Here is a 6,582-nt window from a genome sequence, read left to right as displayed (position 1 = left end):
CGTCAAATAAATGTTTTGGAGGAGCAAAAGGAAAACCTTCCACTGCTCAAAACAAGACTCACATGGCACACGTACGCCGCACAACATGTGACTCTGTTGCCACTATTGTGTCAGTTTCCTCATTATTATCATCATTAAAAGGAATTGGGCAGTACAGCCAGATTAGATGGATATATAGACTGATTGGGCATCCGGGTAGCGTAGCGGTCTATTCTGTTGCCTAACAACACAGGAATCACTGGTTCGAACCCCCGTGTTACCTCCGGCTTGGTCGGACATCCCTACAGACACAATGGCCGTGTCTGTGGGTGGGAAACCGGATGTGGGTATGTGTCCTGGTCGCTGTACTAGCGCCTCCTCTGGTCGGTCGGGGCACCTGATCGAGGGGAAGGGGGAACTGGGGGGGGATAGCGTGATCCTCCCACGCGCTACGAACCCCTTGGCAAAACTCCTCACTGTCAGGTGAAAAGAAGCGGCTGGCGACTCAACATATATCGGAGGAGGCATGTGGTAGTCTGCAGCCCTCCCCGGATCGGCAGAGGGGGTGGAACAGAGACCGGGACGGCTCGGGAGAGTGGAGTAGTTGGCCAAGTACAATCAGGGACAAAAGGGGGGGGGGGGTGTTCACTTCAGTAACTGATTTGGCGCCTTTTGATTTTCTTTACCTGTTCCCACCCTTTCCAGGGCCCTGGAGGAAGATGAACGGCTGGAGAGAGGCCTGGAGCAGAGGAGGAGAAAGTACGCCAAACAACAGAAGGAGAAATGAGACGGGGTGGTGCAGCGACCGGGACGGCTAGGAAGAGTGGCGTGATTGGCCAAGTACAACTGGGGAGAAAAAGGAATTGGGCAGTACGGCGAGAGATTAGATAGATGCATAGACTGACTGATTATGCAACAGTCCGATGTGACTGTGGTGGTATTCGATACTGGAGGTATGTGTGATTTGGAAAACACCAATCCTGTCTCTCTCTTCCACACTTCTCCCATCCCTTGGGCGCCCGCGCACAACGTACTGTTAGTTCAGCTGCGCCTCGTAACCATAAACAGCTAAAAGGAGGGAGACGAGAGACGTCAGGGTTGTGCAGGTGAGGCAAAGAAACCCTCAAGGGGCCTTTATGAAAAGCAAACAAGACAAAACAACACAAAAAAAACATGGTCATCGAAAAGACAGGAAATGATCAGGATGACAAAGGCAGCGGCGGTAAGCTGCAGCCCCGTCTCCCAGGAACAAGCCCGCCTGAGAACCAGAAACTCTAGGGCACCGAAAACAAAAACAAGCGAACCACAAACATGAGTTCCCAAAGGCAGCCAGGGAGCGAAAATGACTTTCTTTTGGCATACTTCCCAAAAATTAACAACCACTTAAACCGTCGCGCTAATTAAACAAAACCCTGTTCAGACGAGACCCCCGGGAACATGCATGGAAGCCATCTGTAAAGGATGAAGCACTGATTAAATGAGCTCTTCTTCACTCTGTCATATGCAATGAGAATGCAATGAGAATTAATGTAAAGCTATCACACACACACACACACACACACACACACACACACACGCACACACACACACACACACACGTCCTCGGTGATGTTTCCGCTGATTGAACCCTGCATTCTGGGAGCCAACAAAACCCCTGACGACAATGAGGGGCGGGACAGGAAGTGGCTGTAGACAGGAAAAAAAGGAAGTGGGAAGAAGGAGGGCGGGGCACTTCCCCCCCACTGCCAATCTCACACCAGAGATTCCCTTCCTCCCTGCATACAACTGCTTTGGTGTAAATCTGTGTGCGTGTGTGTGTGTGTGTGTGTGTGTGTGTGTGTGTGTGTGTGTGTGTGTGTGTGTGTGTGTGTGTGTGTGTGTGTGTGATACACAAACATAAATTTGCATTTGGCCTCCATGATGTTTGTCAACAAGTGGGTGGGGTCTAATTTACAAGATGCTTAAGCATTTAAAAGTAACAACTGGGAGCTATTTTCCTTCATTACACTGCAGAGCTAGCCAACATGTCAGGGGAGGATTCTTCTTCTGCATTCTGGATTCTGCGTCGGCATTATTTGTAATCCACCAAGGATCAATATTCAACACCCTTCAAAACTCATTTTGCGCCTCGAAGCCATATGGCCAATGGGGTTTCCAAAACAAGTATGCCGTCTGACGTCAGATAAAAACACATGAATACAAAAACAAATAATAGGAGGAAACAAGATAAAAACCAGCCTGCCGGCAACATTGGTTTTCCATAGTCCAGTGATTTGCATTTTTCAACACACCTGCTTCACCCACTTGGCGGGGGGGATGGATTTAGCAGTAACCGTTTCTTCTTCTCAGCATATCTGTATAATTGCAATGTTTTGTCAAAAAAGCTCCAGAAATTCAAACAGCAAAAATCTTTTTTTTTCTTCCTTTTATTCCTCGTTGTTTCCTTCTTTATGTTTCTATTGGATGTGTGGTAGACATCCAGGGCAAAAGTTCAACCAGGCAGAACTTTGGGTGCGAGCCCGTCCCAAATTTGTTTATGCACGGGTGCAAGCCATATGAAAATAATGGGGTTGGGAGCACAGGAGTGGAGGATGTGCCTTTGCTGGGAAAGCCTCTTTGCTGTTGGTTTCCATTCATTGTTGGTCACTCTGGACAGGACAGCCTCTATGCTAAAGGCCTACATGTATGTAAATAATGTGCCGCAAAACTTTAATTCTTGTATTCACAACCACTGACGTGTTTCTGGGCAAGTGTGCAACAGAAATAAGCAGGAAAGAATGTGAGAGAGAGCGAGAGACAGACAGAGAGGGAATGAGAGAGAGAGGGAGAGAGAGAGAGAGAGAGAGAGAGAGAGAGAGAGAGAGAGAGAGAGAGAGAGAGAGAGAGAGAGAGAGAGAGAGAGAGAGAGAGACGGAGAGAGAGAGAGAGAGAGAGAGAGAGAGAGAGAGAGACAGCGAGAGAGCGACCTGCAGTCGAGGATGTCAGCTGGCCTCACAGGGTACGTCTGAACCTGGGGAGGCCGGAGGAAGTTGAAACAGTGGGTTTGTTTTGGACCAAGAGTCTCTCTGCTGGGAGGAACCTGACGCAAACAGGCAAAAACAGCCCCAGCGAGGACGGGGGTTGGGGACACTGAGTTCTGCGCCCACATCTAATGGGTTCGGGATGCTAATCCAAGACTGAATTCCAGATCAAGCAGACATTTTGCTGGAAACATCACCGTGGACGTCGAAAAATGTGATGGATATGACTCCTATTGTGATACGGGTAACTATGTCGGCGCCTGAGGCTCTCCACAAATCCTAGAGATCCATTTGCAATGAAACAGGGGCCAATGTGGTGTCAGCAACTTCACCTCCACCAAAACAAGCAAAACAAAACATGTCTGCCCATGAGTTCCAGCGACTGGCAAAGGTTTTAAGCCCTGTTATGTCATAAGAACTTTGTTTCTTCCTCCAGCTCACCACACCTCACATTCCTCCTCCACATGGCGCTGCTACGGCCAAGACGTAAAACACCTCTGACCCACATCGTTTTTCCAGGGGAAGTCTTGCTCAACAGTAGCCAGCCATTCAACTGAACAATGACAGAAATGTTCACGATTACAGGGCATCTGGGTAGCTTAGTGGTCTATTCTGTTGCCTACCAAAACAGAGATCGCCGGTTTGAATCCCCGTGTTGCCTCCAGCTTGGTCGGGTGTCCCTACAGACAAAACTGGCTGTGTCTGCAGGTGGGAAGCCAGATATGGGTATGTGTCTGGTCGGCCGGTCAGTCGGGCATGATCCTCCCTCATGCGCTATGTCCCCCTGGTGAAACTCCTCACTGTCAGCTGAAAAGAAGCGGCTGGCAACTCCACATGTATAAGATGAGGCATGTGGTAGTTTGCAGCCCTCCCCGGATCGGCAGATGGGGTGGAGCAGCAACCAGGAAGGCTCGGAAGAGTGGGGTGATTGGCCGGGTTCAATTGGGGAGAAAAAGGGGGAAACATCCAAAGGAAAAAAAAAAGTTCATGATTTGGACATTCATGCATTAGCTATCTTCTTAAATATGCCAGCAACAGGAAGTATTGAAAGGACAATTTTTTGCGTGCAAATCTTCAGGATTGTCGCTTTAATTTGATCACCATTCATACCAACTGGCATCTTGTTAGCACCAACCGACTTGCATGGTGAATTTTGTTATGATTTTTTTTTTTAAATGAGAATCAAACCATTTAAATTGTTCACACAAAAGCTGCTAAAGTCAATGAGCTAGAAGACTACTCCTTGTCAACTGTGTAAAACGAGTCTCTGAAAGTTTGCTTGGCATAACCGTGCTGCAAACTCGGTACAAAAATGCTACCAGCATCTCTCGAATTCACTCCCACCATGAAACAAGTCTGTAGACAGCAGACTTGGCACAAACGATAGCCGCAAATAACTTACCATTTGTTTTCTGCTTTTCAGAGAACCAGATGGGTGGAGTTTACTGCGGTAAGACAATTTGGATGCCTGTTTGACTGTCAAAAACAGTAAAGCGTATCAAACTGACTTTCCAAAAAGAAAAAAAAATTGCTTCTAAGAGCAAGTTCCAAAACATACATGAACACACACACCTACACACACGCACACAGACGTGCAGCCCGAACAATTCACATATTGTCCAAATGTGAGAAAGGAATAGAGAGACAGAGAGGAAGAAATGCTGAGACATAGCCAGCAAAGGAGGAAAATAATACAGAGGAAAATCAGGTTCAAACTTAAGGGTAATAGAATGAGAGAATGACTGAGAGAAAGAAAGAACAAGCTTTATTTTCTGGGATTGGAAAAGTTATCAATGATGCAAGTGTTAAGGCCATGGCAATCAGACAGCCCAGAAGATAAAGACCTTTCCACGACCCTGTAATGTTCATGTAAAACAGACAACTTGTCTTCCTGTGAGGAGGGAAAACTGGCTTATGTTAGCCAGTCGTTCATCGCCACTTCATTTTGAACCTTTGAGCATTATTTTCCTATAACTGTGATGCAAAATTCACCAAGTGATGGAGATTGTTCGCCTATTATTAGGGAATGTGAGCTGGATTAAGATGTTCAAGAGACGAGTTGAGTTCACCTTCATTATGATTTTTTTAAAAACGTATTGTTATTTGCATTAGGTAGAGAAATGAGAGCTGAGAAGAAAGATTTACATTTTCCTTATTAGCGCATTTCCTGGGCTATAAGCCGCTGTTTTTTTGTTTGTTTGTTTTTTTTACTCGACTGGCTGATCCTGCGACTTGTATTCCAAAGCGACTTCCATCCATCCATTATCTAAGCCGCTTATCCTAATTGGGGTTGCGGGATGCTGGAGCCTATCCCAGCAGTCATTGGGCGGCAGGCGGGGAGACACCCTGGACAGGCCGCCAGTCCATCACAGGGCCCACACATTCACACCTAGGGATCATTTAGTACGGCCGATTCACCTGACCTGCATGTCTTTGGACTGTGGGAGGAAGCCGGAGCACCCAGAGGAAACCCATGCAGACACGGGGAGAACATGCAAACTCCACACAGAGGACGACCCGGGACGACTCCCAAGGTTGGACAACCCCGGGGTTCGAACCCAGGACCTTCTTGCTATGAGGCGACTGCGCTAACCACTGCGCCACCGTGCCGTCCTTCCCAAGCGATTTATACAATGTAATATGGTCGGACGAATACGCTGCATTTCAACTACGGCCACTAGATGGCACTGTTTAGTCTTCCGACTCAAATGAAAAGACATACATTACATAAATGCGACTTATACACCGAAGCAACTTATATATGTTTTGCTCCTTGCAACAACCCATTTTTTGCCGAGTGTGATTCATACTCTGGTGGGACTTGTGGTCCATGAAAAACGGTAATCTAAACTAAAAACACTCCACGACAAGTAAGTGGGGACCTCACAACAGACCCTATCCACACTCCGACCGCCACAGCTATTTATTCTTAGCCAACACAATGGGGGGGTCAATAGGGATCAGCTAACTGCTAACACACAAAGCAAATCAGTGCAGAGGGGTTAATGACTCTCTCAACCCGTTTGTCCTGATCTGATATAAAAATATAAATTTACTTTTGAAACGTGTTTTGATAAGAGACGGTAGAATAATGGCGCCGATATTAACTAGAAAAGGCCATTGTGTGCTGGGACAACGTTATGTCGGCTAATCAGTGACCATTTCAGAGCTATTGTGGATGTGTTTTGCCAACTCTGATGTACTGATTGATTTGTACTTGTTAAAAAAAAACTATTTTCATCACTTGGTCCAGCTCTGAGGGCTGGTTTTTGTCTATCTCACGTACTAGCCAGATGTGTGTGTTGTGTGTGTGTGTGTGTGTGTGTGTGTGTGTGTGTGTGTGTGTGTGTGTGTGTGTGTGTGTGTGTGTGTGTGTGTGTGTGTGTGTAAAGACTCTGCTATCTATAGAAGGTTCTATAGAGGGCTTCTGCATTACCAGTGTGAGCTCCATTTGTTTCTGCTCCAGAATCAGTCTTGTTCTGTAAATATGGCCTCACTGTTTTTATGGGGTTTTTTTTCTTTTCTTTTTTTTTCATTTTTGTGTTGTGTTGTTTGGACTGGCTGTGTGTTATGTCATGCTGCA

The sequence above is a fragment of the Lampris incognitus genome, chromosome 20, assembly GCF_029633865.1.
Source record: "Lampris incognitus isolate fLamInc1 chromosome 20, fLamInc1.hap2, whole genome shotgun sequence".
Lineage (NCBI taxonomy): Eukaryota > Metazoa > Chordata > Actinopteri > Lampriformes > Lampridae > Lampris > Lampris incognitus.
This window is presented reverse-complemented; position numbering follows the sequence as displayed.